The sequence below is a fragment of the Puma concolor genome, chromosome D4 (genome assembly GCF_028749965.1).
Source record: "Puma concolor isolate L17-30 chromosome D4, mPumCon1.1.hap2, whole genome shotgun sequence".
NCBI lineage: Eukaryota > Metazoa > Chordata > Mammalia > Carnivora > Felidae > Puma > Puma concolor.
Genome location: NC_141679.1, coordinates 10,600,640 through 10,626,977, shown reverse-complemented (window position 1 = coordinate 10,626,977; position 26,338 = coordinate 10,600,640). Strand labels below are relative to the sequence as shown.

At 45.6% G+C, this 26,338-nt stretch overlaps 1 protein-coding gene and 1 long non-coding RNA gene across 11 annotated transcripts in view; one reads left to right on the top strand and one right to left on the bottom strand.

Moving 5' to 3' along the window:
- The window catches only part of LOC112868730 (uncharacterized), a 36,951-nt gene extending 32,787 nt beyond the window's left edge, over positions 1-4,164 (bottom strand). The window contains exon 1 of one of the 6 annotated variants that reach the window (XR_015243432.1): positions 3,652-4,164. This is a non-coding gene — a long non-coding RNA (uncharacterized LOC112868730). The remainder of the gene's footprint in view (positions 1-3,651) is intronic. The other 5 variants (XR_015243435.1, XR_015243433.1, XR_015243434.1 and 2 more) reach the window with 5 other exon arrangements.
- Positions 1-26,338, top strand: part of KANK1 (KN motif and ankyrin repeat domains 1) — a 214,717-nt gene that overhangs the window by 95,712 nt on the left and 92,667 nt on the right. The gene's annotated exons all lie outside the window — the stretch shown is intronic.

Genomic DNA, 26,338 nt, shown 5'->3' with positions numbered 1-26,338 from the left:
GTATCGCCTGGGGTAGTGGGGGGAGCTGCAGACTGGAGGGTTCTGGGTAAGTTGTGGGGTTTGTGGAATTCACTGGGCATGCTCTTTTAACGAAATAAATAACTTTTATATTAAAAAAACCCCACAACCAATAACCATGTTACCTTAACTTCTACTCGTTTGCATTATTTATGGGTTGTCATGTCAATTGTACATGAGCACAGTTTTTATATAGTATAAAATTGTACATGTATCATTTTTTGGTATGCTTTCCGTATAACCTCAGCGTGTACTTTGCTTGGACCCTTTGTTTTTCTGTTTAGCCCATGCATCACATCCAGATAATTCATTCTCCTCTGCCCTGCTTCCCCCCTCCCCCATCTCCACTTTTAAAGTTCCAACCATCCAACCATGGGGCCCCTGGGTGGCTCCATGGGTTGAGTGTCTGACTTCAGCTTGGGTGATGATCTCATGGTTCCTGAGTTTGAGCTCCATGTCGGGCTCTGTGCTGACTGTACTGCTTTGTATTCTGTGTCTCCCTCCCCGCCCCCTCTTTCTAACCCTCCCCCACTCATGTTCTATCACTCTCTAAAAATAAATACACATTAGAAAAAATTAAGTTCCAAGCATTTATTTTTCCCTCAGGTGAATTTTAGTATCCTTTTCTTAAGAACTAGGAAGTGTCTTTTTGCATTTTCTTTCTTTTTTTTTTTTTCAACGTTTATTTATTTTTGGGACAGAGAGAGACAGAGCATGAACGGGGGAGGGGCACAGAGAGAGGGAGACACAGAATCGGAAACAGGCTCCAGGCTCTGAGCCATCAGCCCAGAGCCTGACGCGGGGCTCGAACTCATGGACCGCGAGATCGTGACCTGGCTGAAGTCGGACGCTTAACCGACTGCACCACCCAGGCGCCCCTCTTTTTGCATTTTCAATTGAAACTTTTAACACACAAATAACTTAGGGGTGAATTATATTCTTCGCTATTTTAGTCCCGACATCCTAGATTCTTCCATTTTTGCTAGTCTTTTTCCCTCCTTTGAGTGTTTCATTGGGTGAGAGGAAGGCTTGCCTGTGTTCTCTCCCTCTCTCTGATCTCATCTGCCCTTGAGTGAAGGTTTGCTACCCACAGGGTATTCATTTGTAAACTGGGCTAGTTGAGAAGGGTGTGTTTCCTTTCTTTTTTCTTTCTTTTCTCCTCAACTAGATTAAAAACTACCCCTGTGAGCTTAAGACCTGGACTTGAGGATTCCCAAATGTTCTCATGGTGCCTACCACCGGGCCAGTCCTCTTGGTAAAGGCTTGATTAGTGGCTGTGTTCCCTGCTTGGTCTTCGCATTGATCCAGTCAATACCAGATTCTGGATGTCGGTTAGGGCACCATAAGGTATGGCTGAGACATCAGGAGCAAATTTTGTATCTTGCGGTTGACGTCTGAAGACGGAAGACAGGGGTAGAGGGGATCCCAAGGGAGTCATAAAAGCGAGAAGGAGGAAAGAACTGCCAAATCCAAGGGAAAGATTATGAGCCTGCTTCTGGTCCATGGGATGCCAAGTTCTGAAGGCTGTGCCAACTGATAACCCAAGTTCTGTGCCCCAGTTGATCATCTTGGCCCGACGAGGCTCTTCCAGCACTGAGGGTGTTTAAGGTTTAGGCAATCTTTGATCCATTCCCTGGAATGACCATATTAGAAATTTATATCCACGGGGACTAAAGTGAAGCTATTTTGGCGGTTACTTTGGTGACTTGTCAGGAGCTGGTTGATATTCGGTCTACTCCTGTCTGGAGCCGCTGGATTAAAATGGCAGATCTTGTGCTGATTGCTAGACTAGATAGTGCTGCTCAAATTGCTGTCACACTGCATAACCCAGGTTGTAATTGCAGTTCACAAAATCTTTGTTTGCTGCTCCTGTAGCTGTCGCTTAACCTAACAGCTTCTTGTCTCCACACCCTGTAAAGAAATATTTGATTTCTGTTCACCTGACACCTACCAAATTTCACCATTGAGTTTCCGAATACTTCCTGTCTTCCAGACATTCACCCAAGCTTTATGAAGAGCCCTATGTAAGTAGCACTCAAAGTCAATCAAGACAGTAATTATTCTGCATGACCTCAAATCTCAGTGGCTTTCATGTTGATTTCTCATTCGTGTTCCACGTTCGTTGTGGGTTAGCTGCAACTGTCCACAATGTTGACCCCAGTCTGTTGATGGGACAGTCTCTGTCTACATCATTGTCACTCTTCAGAGCAGGAGGAAGAGAGAGCTAGGTGAAGGAAGGTTCACACCAGTTTTTCATATTTTCTCCTGCAAGTGATACATGGTCGTTGCCAGGAGCAAATCATGTGACCACACTTGCACTCAGCAGGGTGGGGATGTGTAATTCCTCCTTAGGAAGGGGTGGGAAATTTGGATGAAGAGTAATGCCACCACCACATATCTAAAAATGCAATTCCTACCCTACAAGGTCGTAATATTCTAAGAGAGTGGTTTTTGTTTCATGTTTCAAATATACTTTCATAAGTGAATGGTGGGTCATTTAGGTTGATTTTTTTTTCCATTCCTGCAAACAATCTGTTAAATCTAATAAAGTATAATTTAAAAGTTATGTGTTTGAGCTATCTTTAACATACGGTTATTATTTTAAAAAAATTTTTTTTTAACATTTATTCATTTTTTGAGAGACAGAGACTGAGCATGAGTGAGGGAGGAGCAGAGAGAGAGGAAGACACAGAATCTGAAGTGGGCTCCAGGCTCTGTACTGACAGCACAGAGCCTGATGCAGGACTCGAACTCACAAACCGTGAGATCATGACCTGTGCCGAAGTCGGACGTTCAACCGACTGAGCTACCCAGGCGACCCTAACATCGAAGTTATTTTACTTTGTCCGGTTCTTTATCAGTGGCTTAACAGTTTGTATTCTACAACTGTCACTTGTTGACTTTGCTGTTAAACATTTATTTTTCAAAAACCAAACGTGTCTACTGTCTTCACAAGGCAAATGGAGTCAGTTGAGGGGAGGTATCAGGAAGAAGAGATGGATGGCAGGTGTCTCATATCTTGGATTTTATTTCCTTGCTAATTTTCTCAAAGATGTCAGCCCTTGCTTCTGTGGGTCTATCTGTTTAGTCTGAGAAGTTACTTCTGCGCTGGGCCAGAAGCCAGCCTGGCAGGAGGGGCCCCAGGTCACCTTTATAGTGATTCTTTTTCCATCTGGCCATGGGAGAGGCACAAGCAAAATGGGCTGGTAGAACAAAATCGCTTCCTGGGCTGAATTTTTCCCACCACCAACTTAGGGCAGATGGGCTGATGTTCTCTACCTATGTTCTCTGTCGAAACCTCAACCAAACAAGCCAGCTCTGGACATGTACCTATAGGCAGTGAGAACTGCTTGTTCTCTTTTCTACTTTCCTTTTTTTTTTTTTTTTTAGCAGATGTTTTATTTTTCTTAATGTTTATTTATTGATTTTTAAGAGATAGAGGGAGACGGAATCCCAAGCAGTCTTGGCACTATCCGCACAGAGCCGGACGCAGGGCCCAATCTCACGATAGGAAGATTGTGACCTGAGCCTAAATCAGGAGTTAGAGGCTTAACTGACTGAGCCACCCAGACTCCCCTGTTTTTTACTTTCCTGCTCAGGTTTCCCTCAGAGTAGGTCCCGCTTAAGACTTACCACTTTTGTTGGGGCGCCTGGGTGGCTCAATGGGTTGAGCGTCCGACTTCGGCTCGGATCATGATCTCACGGTTCATGAGTTTGAGTCCCGCGTCGGGCTCTGTGCTGACAGCTCGGAGCCTGGAGCCTGCTTCGGATTCTGTGTCTCCCCGTCTCTCTACCCCTCCCCTGCTCATGCTCTGTGTCTCTCTCAATAATAAATACATGTTAAAAAAAAAAAAAAGACATCACTTTGGCCAAAATGACAACACATATTTATATAGTGGAATATCTTACAGAAAGAGGGTGTGGGCAGAGTGGAGGAAGAAGTGAATCCTGGCTGTTGTCAGTCAGTGGTGTTTATGGAACCACCCTCCGGATGCTGAGCTGGCTGTGGGCGGTTATCAAAGAAATGTGTTTGGCCCGCCTGCCTCCTGCTTTTATCTGCCCTGCACGGAAGACCTCATCCTCAAGCCTGTTTCTACTAACATTACTCCCGGAGCTCAACTTCCTCTGGGTAAAGAACATTCCCAAGAATGAAATGGGCATTTCTAGACCTCCTGTGCTGTAAATATGTGGCATTCTTTGAGAAAGGCAGACTGTTCTCAGTTCCAGGCCACATATTTTTTTCAATGTTTTTATTTATTTTTGAGAGAGAGAGAGAGAGAGAGAGAGAGAGCAAGCAGGGGAGGAGCAGAGAAAGAGGGAGACATAGAATCGGAAGCAGGCTCCAGGCTCTGAGCCGTTCGCACACAGCCTGATGCGGGGCTCGAACCCACAGACTATGAGATCATAATCTGAGCCGAAGTCGGGCGCTCAACCGACTGAGCCACTCAAGCGCCCCAAGCTTGGTCAGTTAAAAAAAAAAAAATCGTCAACCGCAACACCCAGATCTGTCCTCCAGGAAGAGCTGCTTTGGTTCTGTAGGAAAGCTTGTGCACCCTGGGTGGGAGGCAGACTTTTTCTTCTGGTTCCTGCCGGCTCTTGTCTGTCTTGAGGCAAAATTGGCTCCAGCCTATTGTCCCAAGTACTTTCTGCTGCTTCTAGTACTTTGAACAAACTTAGTGTGTCACCTGGAAACAGAGAGTGAATTTGTTCCAGAAAAGAAGTAGGGAATTAATGGCCAAGCTTTTCTCCCTGTGACTTAGAGCCTTTTTAAACGCGATTTCACCTTTTCCGAACCTATGTCCAGCAGCTGTTGATAAAAATCCACAGCACCCTTGGGAGAAAAAATGGCCGTAACTAAGTGCAAGTTTATAAAGAAACGCTTACCTTGTCCATTAAAAGTTCCCTTGCAGAGCTGACTCCTCAGTTCTTTCTTTAGAATCAATACTTGTCTCAAAGGAGTAGGAGAGACTTCGAGTACTTTTGAATTTGGGGGCTCAGTGGGAGTGGGAGGGTGTCTTATCTATGCCTTGAGAATAGTTTCTATGAATTATTTTTCAAACCATCCAGTACTTAGAGGCACGGTGCTTAATCTCACTTGTTGGCTGGAAGGTTGGGGGTGGGGAAAGAATGAGGTAGGCTTCATAGCCACAGTATTAGCCGGCTGGTGTCATAGCAACTTCTTCCTTGGTTCTAATGCTAGGTGTAATTGGTCCTTTGCATATCATCAAATTTGGGCGAGCCCAGTTGCCTTTATGCTTTGAAGTTTTATGAGTATTGGGGCACCTGAGTGGCTCAGTCGGTTAAGCGTCTGACTTCAACTCAGATCATGAACTCGCGGTTCGTGAGTTCGAGCCCCGCGTCGGGCTCTGTGCTGACAGCTCGGAACCTGGAGCCTGCCTCAGATTCTGTGTCTCCCTCTCTCCCTGTTCCTCCCAGCTCTTGTTCTGTCCCTCTCCCCCCACCCCTCTCAAAAATAAATAAAGATTAAAAAAATTATTTGAAAGAAAATGTATGAGTATTTACACACAGAAGAGGTGATGTGAGTTTAGAATCGCTAAATCGGCCATTCTTTTAGAATCACATGAACCGCTCTGGAGTCATAGTAGCTTTCCACCTTTCAGCTAGGGACAGAGTCGAGGAAGACATTTCTGGATCCACAAATAAGTTTGCCTTTGGTTTATAGGGTGCACACAGAGTACACATCACAGATTGCTTCAAGCCAGCCTTGCTGGGAGTTTCAAAGCTTTTGGATACAGTAGATTCCCATGTTAAAATATTAGCAATTTGCCATAACTTGAAAATAGTTTAAAGAGACTCTCCCTCAGGTGGGATCGTTTCGCTGCGTGTATCTAGCTGTTTTAATGTCTCCTGCTGTGCGCCTGTTTACCTACGTCACGTCTGGGTAGGCCAGAGGACTTTCTGCGGGCCCTGGTGTCTTCTGAAATGCTTTTTCTCTGTATTACTCAGGGTCATTAACCACATCCCGCTCCTGTCTTGGAATGGATCCTTAACTCTTTGACTGCCCTTCATCTGAAACCTGATCTCAGAGGCCAGGGAGAGCAACAAGCAATTCTTTGCAAGAAAACATAGTGAAAAAAAAATGATCCGGGAGGCATAGAATTAGCAATATAAGGTTTGAAGGAAGAAAAAGTGTCGTGTCTTGTTTCAGTGAGCACAGCCCTATTAACAGTTTTGCTCTGGATCTAAAGATAGGATACCCGTTTGCTAATTGAATTGATTTAATTCCATGTTGGAAATGAGTCGTCATTTGATTTACCCCAGGTAAGCCTTTTGGGTCAAATTCTGTAATTTGCTGTCTCTCATCTGTTCTGTCTCAGTCCTCATTTAAGGGCTAAACTGCACGAATATTTCCAGAGTGCTCAATACCAGAAATCTAAGGTATTTAATTCAGTCTCTCTCTCTCTCTCCTTACCTGAAATCCGCCAGACCCTTTGGGGAACCTAGTGTATTTGGCTAAGAATTTTACTTTAGGGATAATGCATTAGCAGCCTGAATAGTCCTTGCGATCAAAGATAAATTAATCCTTTTGAACTATGTATATCAGTTCTGCCAAACTTCTGTCATTAAACTTGAGCTTTAGGAAGCATTACTGACAACAGAGTAAACAAGTGTCAGCAAAGGCTTCGAGGTGCATTTGAGTCAGGTTTGAGTTCCACGTAATACTGACTTAGCAGGTGTGGAAATTCTTAAGTCATCATGACCCAAAGGGATCTGAGTCCACACAGGGGTCGCAGACCACGGAAACCATTACTCCCAGGCCTCGGGCCTCCTTCATTTCATCTGGTAAATCTCTGCCATCAAATCCTCAAGGAGCGGCGTTTCCCACGCAGCTGCAGATGAAATGTCCAAGCCCCGCGGTAACTCATCCCTTCCTTTCCCATGGCTGCCAGACCTTCCTGCAGCCGGAGTGGGTTTCTTCCTTCTTCTCTCAGTGAGAGCCTGGGTCCCCTCTTCCTTCTGAAGCGGACCCTGCCGTGGGTGCTCCCATCCCACGTTCCAGCCACGCGGGCTCCCCCTGATTGTCCCTGCACTGCCCATTGTGGCATCTTGCTGGTGACCTTCCCGGCAGAGAGGATACAGTCCAGACAACAGGGGATGAGGAACCCAAATCCTCTGCCGGATAGCTTTGGTTTGCGCTGGGGACCTCTTGTATTGCCAGAGCCTCCTGGGAAGAGAGAGAGAGAGAACACACCCACAAAACTGCCTTCAGAAACCTCAGAAAAGAATAACTGACAGGCTGTCCCTACTGGGACAGGCAGGTTCCATCTAAAAATTCTTACTTATTGGGTTCCTTGGCTTTGTACCCATTTCAAAGCACGTCAAGCTAATAGTGAATCTCCTCACCCGTTTGGAGGGAGAGGCTGTAAGGGAAGGGGTGAAAGATTTTGGGGAGAGGTTTTCTAGGTGTGTTTGTCTTTTCCCAGGCATGGGGAAGCTTCTGCGGCTTCCACTCAGTGTATAACAGGGCTTTGCGTGATTCCATAGCTGGTAAACTTAGCCTAGTTATTGACTGATTTCTCTCCCCACCGTGGAACTGTAAACCCATTTGTTGGGTACCATCTTGCCTCTTCAGTCCCGAGCAGACAGGGATTTCATATTGGATTTGGTTAGTGTGTCTAAACCCCGGCCGTGTATCATCAGAACCCCTGAGCTCATTTCAAATCTGCTTGCCGGGGCGTCACCCCAGACCTATGGAATCAGAGTGTCCTGAATTTGCAGCCGACCTGGTGCATGGATGCCGGCCCTCCAGGAGCTTACACGGCCTGGTGGAGGCAGAAGCGTAGACATCAGTTACCACCTGGCATTATAAATGCTCTAGGAAGCCCCGGCTTCTTTCTGCTCGTATTTAAGCCACGGCCGTTCACAGAACATTCCCCTTGTACGTGGTGCTGTGTATATGACTTCGTGTTTTATTATCACCGTGCAGAGTATGCAGAAGGAAACCTCAGAGAAGTGTAAGTACGCAGCAAGTGACAGCGCTGAGGGGCAAACACTGGACGGCCCAACCTCCAAGCCCGTGGGTGTCTTGAAGCTCCTTTCGGCCCCAGGGACTCTGAGTTGTGCCAAGGCTCTGCCCCTCCCCCTTTCTAGCCCACCTGGTTTGAATCCCTGTCCCCTTGGATACTGTCAGCCCTTTTTTCAGTATCCTGAGATTCTTAATTTGTCTCCAACCTCTTTGCACCATTTTTTCTTTTCCCGGAAAACCTGCATCTAAAAATAGACCTATCAGTTTGGCAAGAATGATACGTGTACATGTGAACAGATTTCACTGGTACAGAACAACAGGGAAGGGAATTTGAAGAAACAATTCTGGACTTCTGTTGGATTCTTGGATGGTTACGTCTGGGTAGTAACATCTCAGCTGTAAGAGCCTCGTCTACCAATCATGCTGATTTTACTAGTATAAGAATCTGTGTAAAAATTTCATGTTTTGAAGCATAATGTAGATTGAGGTTTTAATTTTTTCACTAGTCATGTGAAGTGAAAGACAAAAGGAATGTATCTTTTCAAATAGAAAAGCAAAAAAAAAAAAAAAAAGAGGTAAGGGGTTTCTACAAGTTGAGACGCTGAGTAATTCATAGATTACTACCGACAGAGCTCAGACCGTATAACTGGGGTTTTTGGATTCCTGACTCACTGTTCTACATGCTGTGCAGAAACTACGTATTAAGGCTTCATATTACGCATATAAACTTACACACATAAGCTCCATATTATGAAAGAGAAAGACCATGCAAATCTTACATGATGTTCAGAGACACGCTGAATCATGACTTTAAAGATTGGAATGTACGCATTTTCCTGTTTCTCATATGAAGTTTGTTTTTCATTACAATTGTCTTCGACGCTTCTTTAAGCTTCTAGATGCAGTGTGCTTTTAGAGCTTCCGTTGCCCTGCTGGGTCATGGGACTTTACCAGGGATGAAGATGAGAAGGGAAGAAGGGAGCAGTAGTGTATTTGGGCCAGTCACGCTGGATACCTGAAGCCTGATGATATGTATCTGAAATTGATGACTCGGGTTTTCAGTGTCTAGGTAAGACTTGTCTTGCAGCAAAACGAAGGCGGCCACGTTTGCATCTCATTACTTCATGCCCCTCTCGGGCTCTGTGTGGTGGCACAGTGCGCTAGGTGTAGGGAGAGATGGCCACGTGGAAAAGTAAGGCATGAATCCTGCTCAGGAAGAAGCTTACACTCGAACGGAAGCAAACAATAAATGCGTAAATAATCGCTTAATTTCAAATGGATCTCGTGTGTACCTGGTGAGCTGCACAGAAGCATCTGAACACTTGCATTAAAAAATAACAACAAACCAATATCTCCTTTTAAAAATAACTGAATAAAAATACAGAAAATGTTCTTACCAAGCCCGTCTTACCTCTTAAGTATGAGTCAGGAGGTGTGTATCCAGAGGTGCCTAGGTGGCTCAGTCAGTTAAGCATCTGGCTTCAGCTCAGGTCATGATCTCACGGGTCGTGGGTTCGAGCCCCGCCTCGGGCTCTGTGCTGACAGCTCGGAGCCTGGAGCCGGCTTCAAAGTCTGTGTCTCCCTCTCTCTCTGCCCCACCCCTGCTTGTGCTCTGTTTCTCTTGGTCTCTCAAAAATGAATAAATGTTAAAAAAATAAAAATTAAAAAAAAAAGAGATGTGCACCCAGACAGTCTTGAGTCTGATGCTTCGATCTTGACAAAGACTTAACTTTATGCTTTTGGGCGAACTACTTAATTTTTTTCTCCCTTAATTTCTAAATTATAAAATGGCAGCAGAACCTATCATCAGAGTCTATAAAATTGGCGTCTCTAAGGTGCTCAGGGATCAGAAGTGTCCCACCAAGGGTGTATGGCATTTAGGATTGTTAATGTCTGTACAGACCCCCTAAGCTCGCAGAGGCGTCCCTTCTTTGGCAGCAAATTCCTGTAGATAAGAGCCAGATTTCCTCAGGGAGGAAAAGACAGCTACTGTCATGAAAAAGTTTACTAAAACTTTTTTTTTTTGGTATGTTTTCCTAAGTCCTTATCAAGTAGGGCACCTAGATAAGAACCCTTAAGTATTTAGCCCTTGAGTCCAACAAAAATGCTGGCTGACAGCCTGAGGTGAAATAAACCTCGTTCCCAAGTTTCCCAGAAAAATTGTTTTCTACTGCGCTCAGCTCAGGCCTTTGACTGTGCAGGCGTGCTTGCGTGTGTGTGTGTGTGTGTGTGTCCTCTTTTAATCCACAGGAAACTTGTAGGTTGGGTCTTGTGATAGTTGTCCATTGTTAAAAAGTTCTGTATTTCTGTATACCTGATTCTGTAAGGAATGTCTGGAAAAGGCCAGAATGTGAGACTGTCTAATCCCTTTTTTAAATTAGTGTTTTGAATAGCTCTGTGCCTTTTTCCTGGTTTGTTAACTAAAATAGCCCCCTTTGGGGCACCTGGGTGGTTCAGTCAGTTAAGCGTCTGACGTTGGCTCAGGTCATGATCTCATGGTTTGTGGTTTTGAGCCCCACTCTGTGCTGACAGCTCAAAGCCTAGAGCCTGCTTTGGATTTCGTTTCCCCCTCTCTCTGCCCCTCTTCTGCTTCTGCGTGGTCTCTCTCTCTCTCTCTCTCTCTCTCTCTCTCTCTCTCTCAAAAAAAAATAAACACCAAAAAAATAAAGTTGATAAAAAATAAATAAAATAGCCCCCTTAGAAATGTTCTAAAATCATTGCTGAAACAAGTGTTCAGAATAAAATGAATGCAAAGAAGTTTCAGGCATCCTGTACCAAACACGGACCATGGTTTAAAATGATCAGTCTCCTGGAGCGCCTGGGTGGTTCCGTGGGTTAAGCGTCTGACTCTTGGTTTTGCCTCAGGTTCCTGAGTTTGAGCCCTGCGTTTGTCTTGGCACTGAGGGCCCAGAGCCTGCTTGGGATTCTCTTTCTCTTCTCCTCCCCTGATCTCTGATCGTGTTCTCTCTCTCTCAAAATAAATAAGTAAACTTAAAAGGGCATCTGGGGGGCTCAGTCAGTTAAGCGTCCAGCTCTTGGTTTTGGCTCAGGTCATGATCTCACGTTTTCATGATTTCGAGCCCCACGTCGGGCTCTGTGCTGACAGTTCGGAGCCTGGAGCCTGCTTCAGATTCTGAGTCTCCGTCTGTCTTTCTGCCCCTCCCCCACTCACGCTCTGTCTTTCTCTCAAAAACAAACATTTAAAAATGAATGAGTGAGGGGCGCCTGGGTGGCTCAGTCAGGTAAGCTTCCACCTTCGGCTCAGGTCATGATCTCACAGTCTGTGAGTTCGAGCCCTGTGTTGGGCTCTGTGCTGACAGCTCAGAGCCTGGAGCCTGCTTCGGATTCTGTGTCTCTGACTCTCTCTGCCCCTCCCCCCCCCCCATCAAAAATAAAATGTAAAAAAAAAAATTTGTTTTTAAACATGAATGAATAAATAAATAAATAAGATGATTGGCCTTCCCGGGTGCTTGGCTGGCTTGCTCAGTGGAGCACACGACTCTTGGTCTCAGGGTCATGTGTTCAAGCCCCATGTTGGGTGTGGAGATTACTTAAAAATAAGATCAATAAGGGGCGCCTGGGTGGCGCAGTCGGTTAAGCGTCCGACTTCAGCCAGGTCACGATCTCGCGGTCCGTGAGTTCGAGCCCCGCGTCGGGCTCTGGGCTGATGGCTCAGAGCCTGGAGCCTGTTTCTGATTCTGTGTCTCCCTCTCTCTCTGACCCTCCCCCGTTCATGCTCTGTCTCTCTCTGTCCCAAAAATAAATAAACGTTGAAAAAAAAAAAAAATAAGATCAATAAAAAATGGTCAGTCTTCTGAATGTTGTCTTGAGCATAATGCTCTGTATGTGAAGACTGAGAATTTGGCCCTTTTTCTAGAGTGCTCCTAACTTTCCTAAAGCACAGGCCCTTGGAACACTCAGGACCACTCACGGTGGAAATCGAAACCCATGCCTTTGATCTTGGGTTTCTTGCTCTCAACTTACCTTTTTTTCCTGCCCAATTCCAGGTGTGCAAGGACCTCCTTTCTCTGTTGGTCCCTGTTAATAAGCTTGACAGGCTGATGCCAGCATGTTCTAAGGCACCTAGTCATTGGTGTCATCTCCTAAAGGGCCTTTTTTTTTTAAGAGAAGAGGCCAGGGAGGGGCAAAAAGAGAGAGGGAGAGAAAGAATCCCAGGCAGGCTCTGGGCTGAGTGCTGTCACAATCATGAGATCATGACCTGAGCCCAAATCAAGAATCAGACGCTCAACAGACAAAGCCACTCAGCCCCCACCCCCCCCACCCCCCGCCGCCAAAAGGGCTTTTTGATGATGCTGAGGGTGTTTTTTGCCAGCCATGAGCAACCCTGCCATTCTGAAAGCTCTCTGTCATCTCTCCTGATTGACCCCCTTGTAAAGCTGGCTCCTGGAACCTGCCTTCAGTCACTGCTGTCCTCCCGGCTAGTGTTTTGGTTTCGTTGTGAGTTTCAGGGAGGCCAGAGGTGAGTGTGTGGGATCTTTGTTTCGGCACAAAGACCTCATATCCCAGGCGAGTGGGTTTTATTTTTTCCCTCTCTTTTCTGCTTGCAGCCACCACAGCAACGGACCCTCAGGAACTGGGGCTGAATAGGGCTGGGGCCAGATGTTAACAGTACTTATTTATTCACTTCATAAGGATTTGTTAAGGGCCTGCTTTATGCACAGCCCTCTGCTAAGTGAAGGTTTCCAACAAAATATTTTTTATTTTTTTTAGAAAATGTGGGTTGTGACTGAAGGAGCCCCTCAGAATGCTCATCCGAGGAGGAGAAAACCATAAACTTTTACGGGCACAGTGCTTTTATGGTGTACAAAACACTTCTAAAATACAATCACTTGTTTCATGTCCTCACTCATCCTAGAGAAGGTATTTTCTGCCTTTTCCTGACCGTGAATTGAAACTGGGAGAGCTTCTTTCCTGGCTCCTGAGGCCAGAACAGCCAGCGGACGGGGGCTTAGCCCCAGACCCCAGCCTGTTCGTGAGAACCTGCTCCTAGCCGCCGACCTGGCCGTCCTGCCTCCCGTGTGCTGCCTTTCTCTGCCCTTGGTCACCTGTTCAACCTTGCTCTTGCTTTTTGGACTTCGGTTTCAGTCTTCCCTCTTTTGGTTGTGGTGTTCTCAGCTGCCGATTCTGAATAGCTCCTGGGATGATCCTCATCGTGGGGGGAGGTTCTTGTAGTTTTGTTCCCAGGTGCACATGGTCTTAGGCATTCATGCATCTGAAATGAGGTGCACCTTCTGGTCACCCTTGACGTCCTCTTCCTGAGAGTCTGTGTCTACAGGTCACTGGGGGCGCGACCAAACTCAGGCCAAGGTTTGCAATCCCTGCCTGAGGATGTTTGGACCACGCTGGTAATGGGAATTCAGAAGGCAAACGCTCGGAGCACTTGGTTGCAGTTCACATCCTCAGGGGAGAGTCCCCCTTCCTCCACGCTCGGTTCCAAGGTCTCTCTGCAGTTCCCTTTCAGCATGGTGGGCTTACTTCTCTGTGGCTTCTTGGTACCCTCGCTTCACGTGGGGCTCTCCTCCTAAACCCTCCACTTTGGGTGCCTTTCTTTTCTCGGTGGCCCATAGAATAATGCCCATCTTGTGATGGTGACATCGCACATTTGATGGAACGTGGTGTGGTGTTAGGCGGTGAGAGTCACTCTGGGTGGCTGTTGGTGCTGCCTTGCTTAGCATTGCTTGGCTTTGGGAGAAGTGGGCGCTCCCAGCTCCCCGGCCTGGCTCTGCATCGCACAGGCTGAGGCTTGCTTATTTGCCACCGTAAAGCTGGAATGTATCACCACCATTCACTGAGCCTCCCCCCAGCCTTCCTGGCGGCCGCCTAACTTAGGTTCTTGCTTGTTGCCCACATAGGACAGAAATACAATGTTAACCAATATTTCTACGTGCAATAGAGAAACAAGCTGTAAAAATAGCCGTTTGCCATCTGCTCAGATGCGTTGCTAGGAAAAGTGATGACATTTTCTGATTCAGTAACTTAACTGCTCTCCTGCCTCCCCTAGGGTGGGTAGGAGCCAAACAAATTATAAATATCCAAACATGTGTTTGGAGAGAAAACGCATTGGTCTCTGCAGCAAACATGAGTAACAAATAGCTGATTCTCCCTTCTCCTGGTGAAGGTGCCGAATAGCTACCCCATTCTCTCTCGGCGACAGGTTCATAGCTGCGGTCTCCGATACAATGCTGTACCGCCTAGAGAGAGAGGCGGGTGACAAAGTAAAGAGGGCACTTGGACTCAAGACTTGTGTTTGGAGAAGGGAGAGTGTTGTAGCCAGCAGAAAACTTGGCCAGTGCCCTCTCTCTATAAGTCAAGCCCTGCACTAGGCTCTTGGTGTATATTATTATTAGCTCATCTGTCAGTGGACTAGGAGTGCTCATTTTAAGAACAAAGGGAATAAACAAAGGGAATGAAAAGGTAGTAATCAAGAGCATCAACACATTTCAGGTGAAGGCGAGAAACGGGAAGTGAGAGAGGCTTCAGAGAGCTTGTCCTAAATCTGGTGGTTGAAGGGTTTCTGCCCGAAAGGCAAAGTCAAGGCGTGACTGGTTGATGGGAGCTTTGTAAGCAGTTCTGAGAGCGATATGGACCCTTTGTTGTTGCTTCTGGTCCCATGTTCTGAATCCCACCCACCCACACATAGATTTTTATGCCTCTGTCCTTGAGATAAAGGTCATGAAATGAGAATTTGAGCTGGAAACAGATTAATTATGCAGTGCATGCCCAGCAAACAGAATTATCTGTGAAAGTTACGTGGTCCACACACAAATGAAATGCTGTATGGCCTCATTAACATCCCAGGATCACTGGGGCTTCCCCTGGGTAACCCTAACCGGGGTTCTGCTTCATGGATTTATCCTCCAAGATCCAAGACCACTTCCTTCTCTCAGGGGTCCATCAACCCTTGGGCCCCACTGCCCCATACCACCAGGCTCCAGCCCAGACTTCGCTCCTGCCTCCATCACTTCTGTAGATGCCATCATTGCTCTATACTTCCATGACAGAACAGCTCCGAAGGAGTGTCCTTGCTCCTTTCCTAGACAGGCCTTTTTCTTGAGCTCAGCCAGAGCAGTAGTTCCTAAGAATGAACCCAGTCCTGTGGCTTCTGAGCTCACGTGACATTCACTGACTCCCGTTACTTTCAAAACAAAATCTAAACTCCTTGGCTTGACACATCAAGCCTTTCGTCATCCAGCCTGGGGGTTTTTGGTTTCCCACAACTCTGTCATGCACACCCCGTCCTGTGGGCTGTCCTTGCCTCTACGTCTGCTGCGTGCCCGCCTTCTTAGAAGACTATACTTCCTCCCCTTGAGGGTCAACTCACTGATCTGGAAGACTTCCTCCAAGGGTGATGCCCTCTGATAACCCATTCCCACATCTCAGTTTGGATTATCGACTACGCCCCTGTGTTCCTGTAGCCCTCCGCTCACACCTTTCGGGTAAGTACTTATCATGAGGTTAAATTGAAATATGTCATAATAACTTCCCTTCTCTTACTCCATCCTCGATGAGGACCAAGGCTGTACCACTAATCCCCGTCTCCCTAAGACGAACACTGTGTCTGGCCCTTAACAGTCTCTGGAAGAGGGGAATGAAAAGGTGGTGACATTTGATGGTCTACTTAAGGATGACCAAGACTTGACCAAGCAATACAAGGTAGCAGTGAGCTTCTCAGTCAGATTTCATATTCTCCTTTGACCTCAGGTATTAGCAGACAGCTTTTCTAGATTTTCATGACCAAAAATATTCCTGAAATTCCACGCTCCCTGATTGTGATCTCTGGGATGACGCCTATCCATTGCGTGTCCCTATTTGTCAAAATAATTGCACTTTTGCCTTGGGTGTCTAAGAGAAGTTAAGGGAATCAATGGTTTGGTAATTATGTTGTTCCTCTTAAAAGTTGAATGGCAAATATTTTAAAAGCCGGTTAGAGAAGACAATTATTGGGAACATTGAGAAGATAATTGCTTATTACGTGTATCGTAACCGATATAGATAGAGGTTTCAGGCAAAATCAAGCAGCTGGATTTTTTTTTTTTTTTTTACAGCTTCTGTATCATTTTCTGCCCAACCTTGAATTTGTATACATGTTTAGCATCCTGTAAGAAAACGAGGGAATGAGATATTTTATGAACCGTTAATAAGTAACCCAGCTCTTTTTCATGCCGTTCACTACCAACAGTGACCCTCTTACGAGACTCCAAATTAGTAAAATCTCTCTGCCCACGGCACAAGATCCAGGGTACTGAACCTAGCTTATGAGCCCTCAAGAGTTCATCCTAACTCCTCTTTCCAGTCTAGTACTATTTGAGTAAGTTTTAGGTACAACTAAAAACCCAAGAAAACTCTAAGTCAGTAGTGCCTTGTGTGATAAGGAAGATTAGTCTTTTCATGACCTAAGTCTACAGAGCAGCTCTTGAGGTTGGTTGATTCAAAGGCCCCGGTGATTGGTGGCCCTCTGCCGCACTGTCTGCCATCGGTTAATGCATCCCCTGGTGGTGGCAGAATGGCCGCAGAAGCATGAAGCCTCACATCCAGATAGGGCATTGTGGGTGTGTTTAAGGAGTGGAGGAATCTTTGCCCAGAAGTGCCCTGGAGAACGTCTCTGCATCTCACTGACCAGATGTCACATGTCAGTCACATGTCCATTCCTAAACGAATCACTGGCAAGGACAAGGAGGTTACTCTGGTAACCATCCTGGGCAGAACAGAGGTAGAAAGTCCACCATGAGGACTCAGGGGCTTTCCTCCTTCCTATTGTATATCCCTCCTCCCCAAACCCACCAAAACCACCCCCTGCCCTTTGGCCTCCCCTTGGTGGCTTTACAAAGTTGTGCCTGCCTACCGCCGCACCTCCAGATTCTAGGCACCCCCCAGGTCCTCACCTAAGCTCCCTCTGCTCCGTGAAACGTTCTTTGCCCTCCCTCCCTTCTGCTCATTTGGCACTTGTGTGAAGGTCACATCTCCAGCTGGATTCTGAGATCCTGGGGGCATGTCTGTGGTTGTCTCTATTCCCTAGTGTACTTTTCAGAGAACCACAAACCCTGACTTTATTTGTGCAAACCCTTTCCCCAAAATGTTACTAATTCTAACATAACCCACAGAAGGAAGTGTTCTTAACATCTTAGCCTCTTTGAGACTGGAGCCAGTCCTTAAAATAGAACAGTCATCCCTTTCCATTATTAGATAAGTAAGAATTCCATATTAGTAGAACAAGAAGACGTGAAAGTAACATTCACAATATGTTCATATTCTTCCTCCACTCATTTTGATTTTTGTCTCTTTTGTAAGGGACAGTTGTAACCCAGTTCTGCGATGGTGTAACAGGCTTCAGATTTTTAAAATTTTACTGTTTTTCTGATGTTCTCAGACAGTGCTTCTTAGTCTTCAGTATACATCATCATTATTGGAGGAGGTTTTTAAAAATAATGCATATCTAAGGGCACTTGGGTGGCTCAGTCAGTGAAGGGTCTGACTTTGGCTCAGGTCATGATCTCACGGTTTGTGGGTTCAAGCCCCGCATCAGGCTCCGTGCTGACAGCTCGGAGCCTGGAGTCTGCTTCGGATTCTGTGTCTCCCTCTCTCCACCCCTTCCCCACTCATGCTCTGTCTCTGTCTCCCTCTCTCTCTCTCAAAAATAAACATTAAAAAAATTTTAAAATATGCACATCTGAATATCATCCTCAAAGATTCATTGCCAGTTCCAGGATAGGGCTGATGTAGCTTCATAAAATGGGATCTAAGAGTTTCCCAAGAGGTTGTACTGGGCAGCTGGGCTGAGAACTCTACAGTTACATGTCCATTGGCAAAACCCTTCATGGTGAGAATTATCAGAATAATTTCAAACTTTCAGAGTTCTTGCCCAGATTGCTGCCACATTTTATTGTTTTTTTTCACCAGCATGTCTGATCACACAAGGCATATTGTGCTTACTTTTTTGGTGTGCTTCATGTTCGATTATCGAGTATTTATGTTTATTTAATCCAGTTGTGTGCCTTTTTTTTTTTTTTTTTGAAAACTTCTGTATTCCCCTCCTCCAGCAACTCTTGAGTCTCTCTCTCATCGGGAAGAAGGCTCGTCCTGGCTAATCGCAATAACTGTTCCTCCCAGCCCCATTCTTTCTCAAATCTGCTCTTCCTGGGACTTCTGCTTTGTTCGGAAGCCAGCAAAGATTCTTATTCCCTCTCTACAATAACGATGTGAAAGCTTTCGTTTGAGAATTTGTTGAATGTCCATTTGTCTCTCACCTTTCTTCGCCACCTGTAGTATGTTCTTTGTTGAGAAAACGGAGGGTAAAACGATACTTTTTTTTTTTTTTGAGAGAGAGAGAGAGCGAGAAAGAGAGCATGACTGGGGGGAGGAGAAGGAAAGGGAGAGGAAGAGACCATCTTAAGCAGGTTCCACGGCCAGCATGAAGCCCAATGCAGGGCTCAGTCCCATGACCCTGAGATCCTGACCTGAGCTGAAATCCAAAGTCAGATGCTCAACTGACTGAGTCACCCAGGTGCCCCAGAACTGTAGGTCTTTAACCCACTTTGTATGGTTCAACATGCATTTGATTGTGTCTAACAGTGACTGATACCTGATATCATCAGTAGGGTTTCCTACGGCAGTGGTTCTTAAGTGTCAGAGCGCATCCGAATCACTAGGAGTCCTTATTGACACACAGATTGGTGGGCTCTACCCTCAGGCTTGTGGATCAGTAAGTCTGGGGTGAGGCTTGAAAATTGGCATTTGTATCAGATTCCCCAGTGGTGGTTCTTTTACTTCTCTGGGGACCATACTTTGAGAATCACTGTCCTGTGGGACCAAGAAATAAGCCAGGAATAAGTGGGCAGGTCTTCCTTGACTTGAAATGGGGTTATGTTCTGATAAACCCATCGTAAGTTGAAGATACTGTAATTCAAAAACGCATGTAGTACATTTAATCTACCAAACATCACCACTTAGCCCAGCCCACTTACATGTACTCAGAAAACTTACATTAGCCTACAGTTGGGCAAAATCATCTCACACAAAGCCATTTTGTAATGAAGTGTGGAGTATCTCCTGTAATTTATTGAATAACGTGCAGAATGGTGGGAGGGTACAGGCGGGTGTCAGTATATCAGCTGTTTCCCCCAATGATCACGTGGCTGCCTGGGTGGGTGGCTTTTGCCGCTGCTGCCCAGAGTCGAAAGACAATATTGTGGGGCGCCTGGGTGGCTCAGTCAGTTAAGCGTCCGACTTCAGCTCAGGTCACGATCCCACGGTCCGTGGGTTCGAGCCCCGCGTCAGGCTCTGGGCTGGTGGCTCAGAGCCTGGAGCCTGTTTCAGATTCTGTGTCTCCCTCTCTCTCTGACCCTCCCCCGTTCATGCTATGTCTCTGTCTCTCTCTCTCTCTCTCTCTCTCTCTCAACAATAAATACACATTAAAAAAAAAACCCACAATATTGTACCACACGTGGCTAGCCTAGAAAAAGATGAAAACTAAAAGTTCGAAGTGTGGCTTCTCCTGAATGCGTATCATTTTCGTACCAGCGTAAAGTTGAAAAATCACAAGCCGAACCATCATAAGTTGAGGACCGTCTGTTTTCACATGGGATTTGGTGATACCAGCAAAGACCCAGGTTCTTACTGTCATTCCACTCTGCTTTCTACCACGTGCTCCTGGTCCTCAGGCTTGCTCTGCATGGTGGCAGAACGGCTGCAGAAGTGCCGAGCATCACATCCAGATCATACCCAGATACACACTATTCTGTAGCCTAGCTGATGTATGTAGCGGTGGTAACTGTTGGGGAAACTGAAATGGAAGATCCAGGGGTTCTTATCAAGTATTGTGATTAAGGTACGAGCACAGCAGTCACTGAGGGCCGAGTTAATTTATTTTTTTATTTTATTTTTTAATTTTTTAATGTTTGTTTATTTTGGAGACAGCATGAATGAGGGAGGGTCAGAGAGAGAGGGAGACACAGAACCCGAAGCAGGTTCCAGGCTCCGAGCTGTGAGCACAGAGCCCGATGCGGGGCTCAAACTCACAGACCGTGAGATCATGACCTGAGCTGAAGTCGGACGCTCAACCGACTGAGCCACCCAGGCATCCCGAGGGCCATATTAATTTAGCTCTGTGCTCTCCATCATCAGTGGCAGATGGAGACATTGGTCGTTCAAGAAGTATACCCTTGTGGTCCTTTCTCCCCCCGCACTGTAATTATTTGAGGCTTTTCTTAAACGTCTCTGTCCTTTCAAGGTATATCGTAGAATTTTCCGGTTCCAGTGATTCTTTGGGAAGACCAGTATCACGAAGAAAGACACCAGGCTTCTGTCACTGCCTAGAACCCAGGCTTGTCCAAAATGACAGCAGGAAACTGCAGACGAAGCCGCCCTCTGTGCCAGAGTCTAGTTGCAAACAGGACTTGACCAAATGGGAACCTTGCTCAGAAGCCCCCTGCTCCTGCTGCCTTCCCTACCTGTGGTGCCGCTAGAGCCTCCACGGCTCAAATCTTGTACCCTAGAAGCCACTTCTGTTTTCTCCTCTCCTGCACCTTTCCTGAGGTTGTCCTCCCTCGGCCACAGTCTGGCACTTCACGAAGGTAGCTGTGATGGGGCCCCTCTGCTGTGTCGGGGCTGTGCTGGTTTTACTTAGGATGTGCGGGTAAACAGAGCCTCACATAAATATTTCCTAACCGTTGGGGCTCAGATTACCTTGTTGCCACCAGCTCCACGAAGCGTCCCCAGGGTGTCTTGTCAGCTAGAGGCAGAATACTTGGCAAGCATAGTGGGGGGCCGTCTATGCCACTGGGCAGACTGGCAGCTGTCTGTCCTTTCAAACTTGATTGACTTTGTTGTCCTCTGTAAACTTGATGAATTGGACGTCTGTCATTGAGGGAGCCCTTGGTTTCTTGTAATTCTCCTCTGTAGGTTTCTCTGCTCCCCAAACCGACGAGAGTCGTGAAATTTCCTCTTCTGATTTCTCCACTGCCATTCACCTCGTGCCGCTGGCAGGAACAGGTGTAAAAAGGGGCATAATGAGGGGCGCCTGGGTGGCTCAGTCGGTTGAGCGTCCGACTTAGGCTCAGGTCACGATCTCACGGTCCGTGAGTTCGAGCCCCGCGTCAGGCTCTGGGCTGATGGCTCGGAGCCTGGAGCCTGTTTCCAATTCTGTGTCTCCCTCTCTCTCTGCCTCTCAGAGTTCATGCTCTGTCTCTGTCTGTCTCAAAAATAAATAAAAAACATTAATAAAAAATTTTTTTTTAAAAGGGCATAATGATGTCCGCAATTCAGAGACAGCTTGCTTCTTTTAACCCAAGGCTGAGCAAGTAGATTTGACTACATTTATTTTTGTGTAATTCATTCATTCATTCATTTTTGAGAGAGAGCATGAGTGAGGAAGGGGCAAAGAGAGAGGGAGAGAGGGTACAGATCCTGGAGCGGCTCGAACTCACGCACGGTGAGATCATGACCTGAGCCGAAGTCGGACCCATAACCGGCTGAGCCACCCAGGTGTGCCTATTTTTGTGTGTTTTAAAACATTCATCTAAACAAGGTTAATGATTTAGAAGCTTCATAAAAGTGCATGGTATGTTAAAAACAAAACAAAACAAAACCGTATCTCGATAGAAGTTCTGCCTTCCTTACGGAGCCTCATAAAAGCCTTCTTAGGATGCACTTTTCCCCCACAGACGTGATGTTAAACACTTGGCTTCACCAGCCTCCACCAGCTCTCTTCTAGCTGTCATTTTACTTTAAGATTACATTCTCTCCATTTTAGTTGAATATATACCTCCCTTTTAATTTTCTCTCATTCATATCTTTGGCCGTATCCAGTTTCTCAAGAACCCACCTTCTTTCCATTTGGAGATTTGATCTTGGATGATTTTACCACACAGTGCCACACCCTTCTGCTTTTCTTGAGAGAGGGAGAGAGAGAGAGAGAGAGAGAGAGAGGGAGTGTGTGTGTGTGTGTGTGTGTGTGTGTGTGTGTCTGTTTCAGGCTGTAGTAAGGTCTCTAGATCTTATTGCACACAGCTCCACTTTAGAATTCATTCTACACCCGAGTTAAGGACCCAAAGACTCTCCTCCCCAGTCCTGTGCTTTGTGAAATGCACGACTCTCGGCCACTCACCTTCATCCTAACTACTGAGGCAGGTGCAGTCTGCTTGAATGGAAGTTCCTTTTTGGGATACGCACCAGCATTTAAAAATGTCTGCCTGGGCTATAATGATATTTTGTAGAAGGGTGTGCTCAATTTTGATGTCATTTTTTAAATAGATGTTGTCGAGAGCCGTATTGATTGCCTAAACCAATTTCCCATTTACAACCAGTGATGCTTCAAGCCTGCAAATGTAGCTCTGCGTGGGGAAAAGCCTTGCCAGAGTGAGGATTTGAGCTGTAAGAAACCAGGTTCCCCACGGAAGTGATAATTAATGCAATTAGACGTGCACAGTATGTCTAGAGGTAGTCTGGGCATGTATGTATCTACTCTGTCTTTATCAGATAAACAAATGAAAGTCTTTTACTTAAGTAAATTATTTCCTGTGTTAGACTCCACCTTGTCACGTGTTTGCTTTGGTTTTTGGAAGTAAAGGAGGACATCCATCCTGGTAATCCTTTTTCCTTGGTACCCTCTGTATCCTTACCAAGCGATGGGTTTAGTCCATGAAATGACTAATGAGATCATCACCACCACCATCATAAGCGTAAATGGAGCAGTGTTCATGGTATTCAAGCATTGGGATTACAAAGATTTTTGACGCCCATGGCGCCACACTGAAAGAACTTGGAACAGAGGCGTCCTCGGGCCCCTCCGTTTGTGTTTCACAAAGGTAGGGGGAGAGAATGGCCTTTCTCTTGGAGGGTAACATGTAAAGACCCATTTGCTTCTCTTCTCTGCCCTTAAAACAACAGACATTATTTTTCCAGCCACTTCTCTGAATTAATTTACATTTGGCCAAACAAAAACTGAGGAGAGTGGTGTTGAGGGGCAGGTCTGGTTTTGAACACGTGTTTGATTTTGCTAATCCCAGCAATGCACAGACTTGCTTTTGTCCATTTCATACCCCAAATTCTGGGATCATGGACATACTCAGCCACCCGAACTGAGTAGTGGTTTGTATTTCCATGAAGGTCCAACTGATAGAGTTCACCTTCTTTGCGGGGGAGAAAAATTCAAGCTAGACAAGAACTTTTATGGCAGGTAATTATTATTTGAAATTTATTTGAATTTCTGAAGACAAATTTGTTTCTTTGTACGTCCTTCAAAGTAAATAGGTACTTGTTACCTTTCTTTTTTTTTTCTCTTTCATCTGGTAAGTTTCTGTAGACGGAAGAAAGTTAGTGCTTCCTTGTGGTATTTTGAAAGTTTTATTTTTGTGCCTCCGATTGGCAGACTTTCCTGTCCGTAAGCCAGTGTCAAAATGATGGTGCGGGTAAGTGTTCCGGTGTTGTAGAAGATTTTTTTGATGCAGTTTATGCCCGAGTAAATTTATCTTCTTTGTCCTACTTTACAGTCCCATATTTAATATGTTAAGAACCTCTTTATAAACAAAACAGAAAAAGGGGAGAGGAGAGCCTTTCTAGAAACAAAGAGTGAAGGGAAGGTCATTTTTCAGTGTCTGCTTAGCTCTCAATTTGGGAAGATCTCATACTTTGGAACCAAAGTTTGGAACCGTGAATTCATTGAGGGTGAGGGTGACAGTCTTGCATGTTTTGTCTCCATCTTCCTTTGAAATCTCATGCACGCGCGTGTGTGTGTGTGTGTGGGTGTGTGTACGCATATCTGCACTTTCTGGTGATAAGGTCTGTAATTTTCATAAGCTTTTCAAAGCCACTGCTTTAAAATACCTTTTTGACGATAAGTTTTTAACGTATTGGTTTTGAGATCTGCTCTTCGCTGTTAAAAAAAACGACTTCCGATATTAGTTAACTCTAAATGCTTCCTTTGCAGAACAAAATCCTTTTTTGCAATATATTCATCTTTGGTTTAATTTACTGTCCACTTAAAATTTTAATCTGCGTTCTAGGGGGCTTCTCCCATGAGTATGTTTTTTTTAAAGCAAGGGATTTTCATAGAAATGGGTGAGACTTGGATTTGATGTGTTTTGCATGGGGAAAATGGGTTTTTAAGGGCAGTCTGTGATGCATGCTCTGTAGACCATGGAATGTTCTTTACCACACTTGTATTGTGCCTGTCCATGCAGTGTCTGTGGTAAAACCAGGCTTTCTTAACCTTGATAATGTACTAGAGAGGATCCTGGCCTGGTGGGTCTGGAGACTAGGTTGTATCGTCTTCTGGGAAAGCAGTTCAAGGAAGCACAGATTTTATTTTAAAATCTACGTGGTCCCTGTGGTTTCACTCAAGGTGCTAGGTACCTGTGAGTTTTGTGTGTGTGCTGCTGTTTTGAGAACAAGCATCAGTTACCCATTAACCTGGGTAAAAAGGAATTGAGTTCTCCTCTGGCATTTTTAGGAGCTTAAGAATTAGGTCTTAAGTTAATCAGAGAAATAAAAGAGGTCCCATTTTTAAGAAATGGAATCTCTAGTGTTTAAAAACTCATACGTGCACCTTGGTCTTGGCAACAAAAAGAAAAGGTAAAGGGTTAAGAAGGTTTTGTGTTGTTGTTTTGTTTTTTTTTTTAATTTTTTTTTTTTTAAAGTTTATTTATTTTTGAGACAGAGAGAGACAGAGCATGAACGGGGGAGGAGCAGAGAGAGAGGGAGACACAGAATCAGAAGCAGGCTCCAGGCTCTGGGCCATCAGCCCAGAGCCCGACGCGGGGCTTGAACTCACGGACCGTGAGATCGTGACCTGAGCTGAAGTCAGACGCTTAACCGACTGAGCCATCCGGGCGCCCCTGTGTTGTTGTTTTTAAAGAGAGCATTTCATGATTTGACCACAGATTACATTTTTGGCCTTAATGATCTGATTTGGCTACAGAATTACGCTAGGGATTTCAACAGCCAGTTACTGAACCCTTACCAGGTGCTGAGCCCCAGCCAGACTACCACTGCAGGAGTGAAGAAGACTGAAGCATCGTGGTAGATCCCCTGGGGCTAACAATTCAGGGCACGACAGTAGCCTAATAATGCCATCGCTTCATGCTTTGTTTTACTTTCATGGTTTTCTCCATTCGCTTGGGATGGCTATTTTACCAGTCATACGTCCCTTGGGAAAATGTGAATGTCACTGGGCACCCCAGGAAATTGTTTTTTAAGTTTATTTATTTTGAGAGAGAGAGGAATATGAGCAGGGGCGGGGCAGGGAGAGAGGGAGAGAGAGGATCCCAAGCGGGCTCTGTGCCATCAGCTCAGAGCAGGACGCCGGGCTCGAACCCAGGAACTGAGATCATGACCTGAGCCGAAATCAAGAGTCGGACGCCTAACGGACTGAGCCACCCAGGCGCCTCAGGAAATACTTTTTTATGCTTAAAAGCAAATCGTAGTCAAATACGGGTTCTGTTTCTCCAGAGCAGAAGCTGTTCTGGGTAGCTGAGCTTTTCCAAATGGCTCAGAATTTGTCCCTGTGATGGTGCCTTCTCTCACTCGGACCGTTACGGTTTGAAAACTTTCTGAAATTGATGACCTGTTTAGACACATTCTTTAGCAATCTGTTGAGCGTGATCTAAGCTTCTGTTAGTAAGTTAGGTCTGTTGCCATAAGTCATAATTAGTATGTTGTGCTGTGATAATAGCAACGTCACTGGGGACCATACAGCTTACAGGGCTTTGTGCCAGAATTTCTGCTTTTTCTTTTTTTTTTTTTTTCTCTTCATATTTTTTAATGTTCATTTATTTTTGAGACAGAGAGAGAGGGAGACACAGAATCTGAAGCAGGCTCCAGGCTCGGAGCTGTCAGCACAGAGTCTGACACGGGGCTCCAGCTCACCAACCACGAAATCATGACCTGAGCCAAAGTCGATGCTTAACCAGCTGAGCCACCCAGGCGCTCCTCTGCTTTTTCTCAACATCATTTTACCATCTCTTCCCTTGCTGTTGGGATTTGCCTTTGAGTTACTATGACTTTCTGAAGCAATCCCCCGAATTTGTAATCTGATCTGGGCTGTGGGGGAGGGAGGGCACACAGCCAAATTTAATAGACTCCCCCGTGAAAAAGAGTAAATTGGCTATGGGTTTAAGGTTTCGGTGTAAGCAAAGTTCATCGATTTATTTTTTATTGTTTATTTGATTATTTTCTATTCTCATTAGGGTTCCAAGCAGACACCTAAATTCTGGGTAGGTATGTCATTATCACATAAGGATGCTTTACAATATTTCGTGGTGTCCTACATACAGATGTTGTAATGTACTCTTACTATATTGATGAAATATGACAAGCAGT